The sequence below is a fragment of the Orcinus orca genome, unplaced genomic scaffold, assembly GCF_937001465.1.
Source record: "Orcinus orca unplaced genomic scaffold, mOrcOrc1.1 scaffold_23, whole genome shotgun sequence".
NCBI lineage: Eukaryota > Metazoa > Chordata > Mammalia > Artiodactyla > Delphinidae > Orcinus > Orcinus orca.
Genome location: NW_026043884.1, coordinates 6,904,153 through 6,917,109, shown reverse-complemented (window position 1 = coordinate 6,917,109; position 12,957 = coordinate 6,904,153).

Sequence of the window (12,957 nt, the reverse complement as noted above, 5' to 3'; positions counted from 1 at the left end):
CTTTCAATGCCTCTTCATAGCCTTATCTCAATATATTTTTTGAAAATAGTTGGCCTTTATAACTCTGCAGGTTTTTGAATTGCAGTGGCCCTTAGCTCCATTTTTCAGCTCTTATTTTTGTTATCTTGCCTCATAACCACAGGATTCCTTCAGGCCCTATTCTTCTTCTGATGCACCTTGCTGTGCCTTTGATTTATTCTTCTTACTGATGTGAAATTAGAGTGACATGTGCCCATTGACACTGTTACAGCTAGTTTCTCCTTGGTTCCCCCTATTCCCATTCATCCTCCGCACTAACTGCAGACTGTGCGATACCAGAACTTAAAGGCATTGACTCTCCATGTGGGGATATTGTTAGTAAAGCAGCTGGAATGTCGATCTGGAGCCGCAGGAGAGGAAAAATGATGTGTGTTTTAGAAACCTTTCCCGATCATATGGTATACCAGTCGCTGGGTTTCCCAAGCATGGTTTAGCTGTAGGAAGATTCCCTTCAACCTGGAGTTTTGGGACCCTTGGAATGAGTAGCATGAAGTATTGCATTAAACTTTTGGCAGTTGCTCACCAAAGCTCACCAATCCTCTCAGCCCCAAGTGTCCAGCCTTATGTCTTATCCAGCTGTGGGTTTATATGTGGTCAATCCAGGTTGCATCACAGCCCCTGAGCAAATTTTGTAAGAATTTTTCTCTCTTTCATTGTTTCTGCGTTTTGTTTTTAAAATTTATTTCTATAATGGGGTTTAGCTCATTTTCACTGCTGTGTTTGTGCCGCTCTGCACACACTTGATTCCCTTATGGAGATATATCAATACATGGGTTTTAAGATTCTTATTACTCAGATATATTTCTCTGCGGTGTATAGGGTGTGTTGAGGCCAGTTCATTGAGCAAGGTGTAGATCTTGTCTAATATCTATTTGGTTTATTGAACGGTATCTGTGCTAATTTCAAACTCTGGTTTTATGCATCACCCCACCTCTCCTTTCCCCTTAAGCTGACATAAGTGTGTTTTCTAAATGTGAGACACTGTTCTGTTCTGTAATTCATTTCTTGTGCAGCCATATTTACCCTCCCTCTATAAGTGATATCTTATGATATGTTTCTTTTTCTGTTTGACTTATTTCAAGTAGTATTATCGGACCTAAATCCACTCTTTATCCTTCTACTAGCCTTATTACCTTGATTTCATGGTGAAGAGATATTCCATTGTACATAAGTACCACATCTTCTTTATCCATTGTTCTCTTTCCTGGGATATTTAAGGTGTACTGAAGTTGAGGTTCTTGTAAACAGAGTAGCCCTAAACTGTGGTGTGCTTGTGTCTTGTTGATTTTTAGACTTCCCTAGATATACTCCCATGATTGGAAGTGTCCTATGCTCTGTAGCTCTGTTTTTTAGATGATTTAGGAACCACCATACACTTCTCCAGAGTGGCTCTCAGAAGTTCACACACTGCCCATCAGCGTATAAAGGCTCCCTGTTCTCCATGGCCTGTCCTGCATTTCTGGTTTTTACAATTTTTTAGGATGGCCCTTTTGACCGGTGGGAAATGAGACTTCTTTGTTGTGCACATTTGCATTGCTTGCTTGCTTCGTTGCCCATAAAGTGCGTATGCGTTTTTTCCTGGATGTAATCAGGAAAAAACGCATACGCCCTTTTGGGCCAACTGCATCATTGTCGAAATTCTGCCGCTTTTCATGTGCTTTAAAGACGAGTCCAATCTATCTCTTGAAATCTGTTTCTTGCAATTCTGTCTTGCATTCAGATCCTCTTCTTTCCCTTACCTCAACATATTTTTGGACGTTAGTTTTCATTTATAACTCTGCAGTTTTGTGAATTGCAGTGACCCTGAGCTCCATTTTTTAAGTTGCTCTTTTGTGAGCTGGCCTCAAACCCGCAGGATTGCTTCAGGCCCTATTTTGGCTCCGGCGAGGCGGGCTGAGCCTTTTTTCAATTCTTATTCTTAATGGGAAATTAGAGTGATATGTGCCCGTCCAAACCCCTACAACTATTCTCTCATTGGTTCCCCCTCTTCCCATTCATCCTCCTCACAATTTGCAAAATGTGTGAAACAGAAGTTTAAATGTGCTGATTCTCCAAGTGGGGAGATTCTAAGTAACGTGGCTGGAATGGTGAACAGGTGCACCAGGAGAGGATAAATGAGCTGCATTTTAGACACATCTCCCGATCACATGGTGTACAGTCCTCTGGGTTTTCCATGCATGTTTTAGCTGTAGGAAGATCCCTTGAACCTGCAGATTGGGGACCCATTGAATGGGTACCAGGTAGTATTACTTTAAAGGGTGTGCATTTCCTCACCCAACCTCACATTTCTCTTAGTGCAAACAGTTTCCAGCCTTATGTCTCATCCTGCTGTGGGTCTAGATGTGTTCAATCCATGTTGCATCACCATCCCTGAGGAAAAGTTGTAAGAGGTTTTCTCTGTCTCTCTGTCGTTTATTTTTTTCAATTTATTACTATATTGGTTACAGCTGATTTTCAAAGCTCTGTTTCTTGCTGCTGTACATCCACTTGATTCACGTACAGAGAGACATCAGTAAATTCTTTTTCAGATTCTTACCAGTCGTATATATTCTTTTCCGGTGACTTGAGTGTGCTGAGTGCAGTTCTTTTAGCTACCGTGTAGGCCTTGTTGATTATCAGTTTGGTATTTGGAATGGTATCTTTGTTAATTTCAACCTCCTGGATGATGCCTCACCCCTCCCCACCTTTCCCGTTTAGCAGCCTTATGCGTGTTTTCTACATATTTGACTATGTTTTTGTTTTGTAATTTATTTCATGTGTAGCCATTTTGGATTCCACCTTTAAGTGATATCTTATGATATGTGTCTTTTTCTTTTTGAATTATGTCACTTAGAATGATCATACGTAACTCCTCCGGAGTTGTTACAACTGGCCATATTTCATTGATTTCCAGGCTGAATAATATTCCACTCTACCTAAGTACCACATCTCTATCCATTTTTTCCCTCCAGAGACATTTAAGTTATATCCTAGTCGAGGATCTTTTAAACAGAGAGGGGGTAAACATTGGGGTGCCTGTGTCCTCTCAATTTTTGTTTTTCCCAAGATATACGCCCATGAGTGCAAGTGCCCTATGCTCTGTAGCTCATTTTTTAGATGCTTTAGTAAACACAATACACTTCTCCAGAATGGCCGTTGGCAATATACATTTCCACTATAAGTCTCACAGGGCTCCCTCTTCTCCTTGCCCTGTCCTGCATTTCTGTTGTTTACGCTTTATGAGGATGGCTCTTCTGACTGATGCGAAGTGATATCTTTTGTAGTATTGACTTCCAGTGCCCACCTGTTTGCTTGGCTAAAAAAGTGTATGCCCTTTTCTTGAATATATACAGAAAAAAACGCATACACCCTTTTTGGCCAACTGCAATGTTGGCAATGTTCAGCTCCTTTTCTCGTGCTTAATGGTGAGTCCTTTCTACCTCCTCAGATCCCTTTCCTGCCATTCTCCCTTGCTTACAAGTCCTTTTCTCTGACTTTCCTCAAGACATTTTTCAGTGATGGATATTTTCAACTCTGCAGTTTCGTGAATTTTACTGCCCCTGAGTTCCATTGTTCAACTTGTGTTTATGGGAACTGGCCACAAAGCAGCGGGATTTCCTCAAGCCCTATACTGTTTCCATGGGCAACCCTAGCCTTTGGTCAATTCGTCTTCCTGATTGGAAATTAGAGTGACATGTGCCTGTCTGAACACCTAGGACTTGTCTCTCATTGTTCCTCATCCTTCCGCTTCATCCTCTGGACAAATTCCAAACTGTACGCAACAGGATGTTGACAGTGCTGACATCTCCAAGTGGGGAGACTGTTAGTAAAGACGCTGGAGGGGTGAACCCGAGCACCAGGAGATGAGGAGATGAGATGCCTTTTCCAAACTCTTCCCGATCAGACGGTATACCATCCTCTGGGTGTGACAGACATGTTTTAGCAGTAGGAAGAGTCCCATTCATGTAAGGAGAACACCAGGGCTTTTTCAAAATCAGTGTCTGCCCAAAACCCAAACTGGGGAATTTTTAAAGCTACGGCTACACATATGTTCAATAAGGGCCTGGGGAAGTAGGCAGAGTCCAAACTTTAGATGATTGAAGTCTTCAGGGTCAGAAGCACTCACCACCAGCTTCCCTTAGGTTACACTTTAACTGTCATTGATAGATGACAATGACAATAAAAATATCTATTCTTTTCCAGATTATTTCCCCTTATAGCTTATTGCAAAATGTTGAGTGTAGTTCCCTGTGCTATACAGTAGTTCCTTGTTGATGATCTATTTTATACATAGCAGTGTGTATGTGTTAATCCCAAACTGTTAATTTATCCCTCCTCCCACCTTTCCCCCTTGGTAATAATAAATTATAAGATTTTATACTTCTCAGAAATGGGGGAGCTGAAAGAGAGGTATCATTTTCAATGGAAAAGCATTTAAAACAAGATTGAAGCTTTAACCAAGATTATTAGATGTACATCCTTGGAAAGAAATCACTTCGTTTCTCTAATATTGACCTGACAAATAAGACAAACCTTTTCACTGAACTTGCTTATAATAAAGTGATGGAAATATCAAATGGAAGTGTTAGAAACATCTTATTTTACCCGAGCCTTATACACTGTTCTATGTTAACTACAGTTTGGCTCACACATCTGTTCATTGAGGTTACAATAGTCTCAATTTCTGTTACTGATCCTCCAGAGTGGACCCCAACAAGTGTCCCCCTGCCCAGTGTCATTGGGGCCAACAGATCGAGACTGAGTTTGGTTCACAAGCAAAGGAAACTTTATATTTTGATCAGAGAATGGAGAGGTGAGAGCATGCACTACCCCGTGGGCTGTGGGCTGGGCTGTTGTGTAGAGATCCTGTCAGAGTCAGTGGGAGGGAGGGGGCGGAGCTCTCGAGGGCCGGGTTGGCTGCAGCTCAGGCTCTATATCGCGGAGTCTGCACTGGGCCCCAGGAGCTGAGGTGTCGTCCCAGCCATTCTGCACTAGGAAATCTGGTCTGAAGTGCCGGGTGTGGAACCTCTGCATGCGGGACCCTAGGAGCACATGAAATTAGACAAAGCACAAAGGATAAAAAAGGTTAGACTTGACTTTATTGCCCAGATTCTATTTTTATCTCCCAGGGATTTTTAATGGGCTTTGCTGGGGACAAACCCCTCCTCTGCCTTTTGTCCCGTTCCTCATTCTTGGAGTGCTGAGGGTGCAGACCCTTCTTTTGTAACTGCTGAGTGCTGAGTTGGGAGCCCTCATACCCGGGGGCGAGGGTCAGAGCTTCTCCCCAGCAGCCTCCAGATGACGTTGATTGTCCCCAGGCCCCCTGCCTCCCTGCTCGTCCACCTGAGCACCAGCATTGGAAGTGTTATAGATTCTAATGACCTTTAAGGGTCCAGGAAAGAGATGTGCAGAGACGCTGTGTGGACCGGTGTCACCCCGCCCCACATTTGTTCAGCCACCTTAGGCTGAGCGTTTCTGCCAGCCTAGATGCTCTGACCAGTAGTCTGCGTTTTCTTCAATTAGGCCCCTGAATTAACGTACAAACAGCACCAGGTGTCAGAGCCCTGCCCGCTCAACTCCCAGACAGTCCAGGGTCAGTGCTGATCAAGGACCATGATGGCCACTGAGTCAACAGCCTTTTTTTTTTGAACAGTAAATTAAAGGACCATTTTGGGGGTTTTTTTGTATTTATTTATTTGTTGGCTATGCTAGGTCATTTCTGTGTGAGGGCTTTCCCTATTTGCGGCAAGCGGGGGCCACTCCTCATCGCGGTGCACAGGCCTCTCACTATCGCGGCCTCTCTTGTTGTGGAGCACAGGCTCCAGACGCGCAGGCTCAGCAGTCGTGGCTCACGGGCCTAGTTGCTCCGCGGCATGGAGGATCCTCCCAGACCAAGGCTCGAACCCACGTCCCCTGCATTGGCAGGCAGACTCTCAACCACTGCGCCACCAGGGAAGCCCACCTCAACAGCCTTTTGAAGTAAACAGGAGTCCAGCCAGTCTCATTGGCCACCATCATCACGGTGTCTGTAGGCTTTTCTATGGTGACAGTGTGATATACGGTTCCCCCGCCAAGATTATTAGCTCCCCTCTGGGTGCAGTAAGTCCTGCAAGCAGTAGTCTACTCTTTTGGGACACACTCTTGTTGTTTTATGAGAGAAACTCCAGGTCAAGTGATGTTCACATGAGTCGTCATGGTGCCCTGTTGCCCCCGGTTATCTCTCTGGATGTTGGAGTTGGAAGGCCTCCTCACTCGAGGTTGGTGTGCCCACAGAGCGAACCCTGCAACTTCAGAGCATGGTTGGTGGTTAGGATCACCATGTGGGGTCCTTTTCCCTTAGGAGGGAGGTGGCCTTTGGGGCTGTTGATTTCCAGGTTTTTAGATACCGCCAGTATCTTGGCCAGATGTGGCAGTGGGCCAAGCCCCTTGGTGACCGTAGTTTATCCTACCTGGATGGCATTCTTGCATTGTTCCATTTCAAGTGGTCCCAGTTTTTGCACTAATTCTCCAATGGCGATTCACCTTTCACCGGGAATGTAAAGGTCAAAGGGTTTAGCTAAATTAGGGAGTTCCAGGGCAAGGGTCTGAATTGACTGCTCTTTCCATTCTTGAAAGGCCACTTCTGGATTCTATTCAAAAGGATCATCAACTTTTCCTTTCAGTGTTTCATATAGAGGCCCAGCTAGTAGACTGTAGTTAGGGATCCAGAAGCAGCAAACCCTGGCCTCCCCAGGAACCCCTAAGCTGTCTTCTAGTTTTAGAAAGGGGTAAGGCTGAAAATGGTTTCTTTCCTTTCCTGGGATGGGCTTCTCCGACCTTCTGTGAGAATGAAGCCCAGGCAGGTCACCGCAGTCTGTGATATTTGAGCTTTTTCTTGGACAACTTCTATCCTTTATTGGCTTGGTAGTTCAGAGGCCTCCTTAGTAGGGCTGGCGATCAAATGTCATCTGCGTACTGAAGGAGAGTTTCCTTTTCCAGAGGTAGAACTTTTAGGTCTTTAGCTAAGCTTTCCCCAAAGATGGTGTGGGAATTTTTGCACCCTTGGGGCAAGACAGCCCAGAGGTATTGTTTTAGTTGTATGTTGAGTCCTGCCACTCACAAGCCAAAATTTCTTGTGACTCTGGGACTAATAGAATACAAAAGAAGGCATCATTGAAGACTAATACAGAATACCATGTCCTGGTGGTTGGTAGAATGACCAGCAGGGTGTAGGAATTAGGAGCAGTTGGAGGTATATCCTCGGTGGCTTCACTGACTGTCCTGACATCCTTTACCAGGTCCCCAGCAGCCCATGGGGCTCTCGTGGTCAGACCAATCCCAGAATATGGAGCTCACCTGGGCAGGTACCCCACCCCCACCCCAGCCCACGGGGCTCTCGTGGTCAGGCCCCTCCCAGGATACAGAGCTACCCTTGCAGGTACCGTGGCAGGGCTGGGCACACAGGAACCGTGCACATAGCCCTCATTGCAGAGCACCCCCAGCTCACCTGTCGCTCAGAGCTGACACAGAGCATCTCAGAGCAGGACTGGAACTAACAAACAGCAGCTGCGACAGGTCTATGACCCTGGGCATCACTCTGTGCGGCCTCCTTCCACCTGGTCTTCAAGAGACTTCCACTGCACCTGGGGCACCAGGCCTCTGTCTCCAACCACCACCCACCCCTCCTCTCCCTGACTCCTGGGTTCCTCTCATTAGGAGAGGGTTTTCTTGAAGTTGTCTCCCACTCATGGGCCAGATAAAATGATTAGAAAACAAGCCAAAGCTGCAGCCCCTTGTCTATCCTGACTCTCAGGAGCCCACACCTGTTCCTTGGACCTGGCCGGTTCAGCAAGTTCCATTTTCTGCAACTGTGAGCCCCTGAGGGGTGATGATTGGCTGACCTGGGCAGCCTTACCGTGCCGGCCAGCCCTCCCCAGGTGTGCCTGGGTTGAGATCAATATAAATACCACTCCAGGCAGCAAGAGCCCCTGCAGCCATGCCTGACGCCATTTTCTCTGCCCTGTCAGCAGTCTCGGGGCTGGGCTGGTGGGAGGGAGTGAGAGGCCACGGCTTTGTGGGTGGCCCAGTGTGAGTGGGGCTCTGCTGGACTTTCTGCAGCAGTTGCCAGGCTGCCACCTGCTAAAGAAGAGGATGTGTCACCTATACCTGCTGCTGGAATTTCTCCCTGGGCAGAGGTGAGAAAGGAAAAAAGCAGTGGGGGCAGGGACAGGACGGGTATCTCAGGCAGGGAAATGGAAATCTTCCAGAAGAGCACCCAGGGCCAGGACCATCCTGGCTGGCCTGCAGGCACCAAGTCGGCCAGCATGCTGTCACTCGTGTGGCTCTATGGCCCTTCCTCTAGGCTTTCAAGTCCTTGTATATATTCAGGTGTTTTACCTGGGACGGGTGGGAATAGTTCAGCAGCAACTGGCCTGGGGCTCAGCTCACGTTTACTCACAGATGCCTCGGCACGGTGCCCCAGCTTTGCAATGAGGACGCTTGTTGCGTGGGGGCTGCTGGCTGAATGGGAGACGATTCCCCACCACTGACCAACTTCAGAATTGTTTACAACTGGAGCAAGTGCCCTGATACGGTTTTCCTCTGTGGAACTGGTGGGTTCTGTGATTTTTTTCTCTTTTTCGTTTTTGGTTCAAGGTAGATTTTATTCCTCTATTTTGTATTTACAGATATAAGCATGGAAATAATTTATTCATATAAATACATGTATGTGAAGGGAATAATTGTTTTTTCTGTTTTATTTTTTAAATTTTATTTCTTTTTAATTTTGAATTTTATTTTATATTTTTATACAGCAGGTTCTTATTGGTTATCTATTTTATACATATAAATGTATACATGCCAATCCCAGTCTCTCAACTCCTCCCACCACCACCACCCCAACAGCTTTCCCCCCTTGTTGTCCATACGTTTGTTGTCTACATCTGTTGCTCTATTTATGCCTTGCAAAATGGTTAACCTGTACAGTATTTCTAGGTTCCACATATATGCATGAATATACAAGATTTGTTTTTCTCTTTCTGACTTACTTCACTCTGTATGACACTCTCTAGATCCATCGACGTCTCTACAAATGACCCAATTTCATTCCTTTTCATGGCTTACTAATATTCCATTTTATATATGTACCACAGCTTTATGCATTCGTCTGTCTGTGGGCATTTAGGTTGCTTCCATTACCTCGATATTGTAAAGAGTGAGGCAATGAACATTGCGGTGAATGTCTCTTTTTGATTTATGGTTTTGTCTGGGTATATGTCCAGAACTGGGATTGCTGTATCATATGGTAATTCTACTGTTAGTTTCTTAAGAAACTCCATATTGTTCTCCATAGTGACTGTATCAATTCATATTCCCAACAATAGTGGAAGAGGGTTCCTTTTCTCCACACCCTTTCCAGCATTTTTTGTTTGTAGATTTTCTGATGATGCCCATTCTACCAGGTGTGAGGTGATATCTCATTGTTGAGTCCATTTCCTTGAGCAAGGGGTCAGTCTTGTCTATTACATATTTAGCTTATGGAACGGTATCTGTGCTAATTTTAAACTCAGGTTTTATGCAGCACCCCAACTCACGTTCCCCCTTAAGCAAGCATAAGTTGGTTTTCTAAACATGAGACCCTGTTCTGTTTTGTAATTCAGTTCATGAGTAGCCAAGTTCTCATTCCATGTATTAGTGGTACCTTATGATGTTTTTTTTCTGTGTGACATTTTTCACTTAGAATCACCGTGCCTCAATCCACTCATTATGCTGGTACGGGCATGGTGACATAGTTTTCATTGCTGAGAGGTATTCTGTTGTACGTAAGTACTGCAACTTCTTTATCCATTATTTGCTCTCTGACATATTTAACTTGTGCTGCAGAAGAGGTTCCTGTAAACAGAGCCATCCCAAATTTTGGGGTGGATGTGTCTTTTTGATTTTAATTTCCCTAAGCTATAGGACCATAAGTGGAAGTGCCCTAGGCTCTGTTCCTTTGTTTTTTAGATGTTTCAGGAAACACCATACACTTCACCCTAGTGGCTGTTGGCAATTTACATCCCGCCCATCAGCATAACAAGGCTCCCAGTTCTCCATGGCCTGTCCTGCCTTTCTGGATTTTACACTTTTTTCAGATGGCCCTTTTGACGGGGGGGAAGTGAGACTTCATTGTAGTGCAGATTTCCTTTGCAAGTTGCTTGCTTGGCCAAAAAGGGCGTATGCGTTTTTTCCTGAATATATTCAGGAAAAAACGCATACGCCCTTTTTGGCCAAGTGCATCATTGTCGACCTTCTGCCTCTTTTCCTATGCTTTAAATGCAATTCCAGTCTACCTCCTGAAATCGGCTTCCTGAAATTCTGCCCCGCTTTCAAGTCCTCTTGGCAGCCTTACTTCAGTATATTTTTGGACGATAGCTGTCATTTATAACTCTGCAGGTTTGTGAATTACAGTGCCCCGAGCTCCTTTCTTCCACTCGCTTTCTTGTGAGCTGGCCACAACACCGCAGGATTGCTACAGGCCCTAATCTGGTTCCGGCACAGCAGGCTGAGCCTTTCGTTAATTCCTCTTCCTGGTGGGAAATGAGAGTTAAATTTGCCCGTCCAGACACCTCCAGCTAGTCTCTCATTGGTTCTCCCTATTCCTGTTCATCTTCCGCGGAATTTGCAAACTGGGCCAAACAGGAGGTTAAAGGCACTGACTCTCCAAGTTGGGAGAGTGTTAGTAAAGCGTCTGGAATGTTGCACCCGAGTACCAGGGGATGAGAACTGAGACATATTTGAACATGACTCACGATCACATGGTTGATCATAGTCTGGGTTCCACATGCATGTTTAGCTGAAGGTAGAATCCCTTAAACCTGGAGAGTTGAGACCTGTGGAATGGGTACCATGCAATATGACTTCAAAGGGTCTTCATTTGCTCACCAAACCTCTCCAATCCTATCACTGCTGCGTTTATGCCCCTGTACTCACGCTTGATTCTCTTTCAGAGACATAGCAATCTATAGGTTTTAAGATGCTTACTAGTCAGGTACATTCTTAGGAGTTTAATATGGGGTTTTGAGTCCATTTCGTTGAACAAGGAGTAGCTCTTTTCTATTCCATATTTGGCTTAAGGAACTTTATCTGTGCTCATTTCAATCTCTGGTTTTATGCAGCACCCCAACTCACCTTTCCCCTTAAGCAAGCATAAGTTGGTTTTCTAAATTTGAGACCCTGTTCTGTTTTGTAATCCAGTTCCTGTGTAGCCAAGTTTACATTCCGTGTATTAGTGATATCTTATGTTTCTTTTTCTGTGTGACTTATTTCAGTTAGAATCATCATACCTGAATCCACTCATTATGCTGCTATGGGAATGATGACATAGATTTCATTGCTGAGTGATATTGCATTGTACGTAAGTACCACAACTTCTTTATCCATTTTTCGCTTTCTGCGATATTGAAGTTGTACCGTAAATGAGGTTCTTGTAAACAGAGCCGTCCCAAACTTTGGGGTGGCTGTGTCTTTTTGATTTTAATTTCCCTAAGCTATAGGACCATAAGTGGAAGTGCCCTTGGCTCTGTTGCTTTGTTTTTTACATGTTTCAGGAAACACCATAAACTTCTCCAGAGTGGCTGTTGGCAACTTACATCCCGCCCATCAGCATAACAAGGCTCCCAGTTCTCCATGGCCTGTCCTGCCTTTCTGGATGTTACAATTATTTCAGATGGCCCTTTTCACCGGGGGGAAGTGAGACTTCATTGTAGTGCAGATTTCCTTTGCAAGCTTGCTTGGTTGGCCAAAGAGAGCGTATGCGTTTTTTCCTGAATATATTCAGGAAAAAACGCATACGCCCTTTTTGGCCAAGTGCATCATTGTCGACGTTCTGCTTCTTTTCCTATGCTTTAAATGCAATTCCAGTCTACGTCCTGAAATCGGTTTCCTGCAATTCTGCGCCACTTTCAAGTCCTCTTGGCAGCCTTACTTCAGTATATTTTTGGATGATAGCTGTCATTTATAACTCTGCAGGTTTGTGAATTACAGTGCCCCTGAGCTCCTTTCTTCAACTCGCTTTCTTGTGAGCTGGCCGCAACACCGCAGGATTGCTTCAGGCCCTAATCTGTTTCCGGCACAGCACGCTGAGCCTTTGGTTAATTCCTCTTCCTGGTGGGAAATGAGAGTTAAATTTGCCCGTCCAGACACCTCCAGCTAGTCTCTCATTGGTTCTCCCTATTCCTGTTCATCTTCCGCAGAAATTGCAAACTGGGCCAAACAGGAGGTTAAAGGCGTTGACTCTCCAAGTTGGGAGAGTGTTAGTAAAGCATCTGGAATGTTGCACCCGAGTACCAGGGGAGGAAAACTGAGATATATTTAACACGTGTCCCGATCACACCGCTGATCATACTCTGGGTTCCACATGCATGTTTTAGCTGAAGATAGAATCCCTTAAACCTGGAGAGTTGAGACCCGTGGAATGGGTACCATGCAATATGACTTCAAAGGGTCTTCATTTGCTCACCGAACCTCTCCAGTCCTATCACTGCTGCGTTTATGCCCCTGTACACACGCTTGATTCTCTTTCGGAGACATAGCAATCCATAGGTTTTAAGATACTTACTAGTCAGGTACATTCTTAGGCGTTTAATATGGGGTGTTGAGTCCATTTCGTTGAGCAAGGAGTAGCTCTTGTCTGTTACATATTTGGCTTAAGGAAATTTATCTGTGCTCATTTCAATCTCTGGTTTTATGCAGCACCCCAACTCCCCTTTCCCCTTAAGCAAGCATAAGTTGGTTTTCTAAATTTGAGACCCTCTTCTGTTTTGTAATCAGGTTCCTGTGTAGCCAAGTTTACATTCCGTGTATTAGTGATATCTTATGATGTTTCTTTTTCTGTGTGACTTATTTCAGTTAGAATCATCATACCTGAATCCACTCATTATGCTGCTACGGGCCTGATGACATAGATTTCATTGCTGAGTG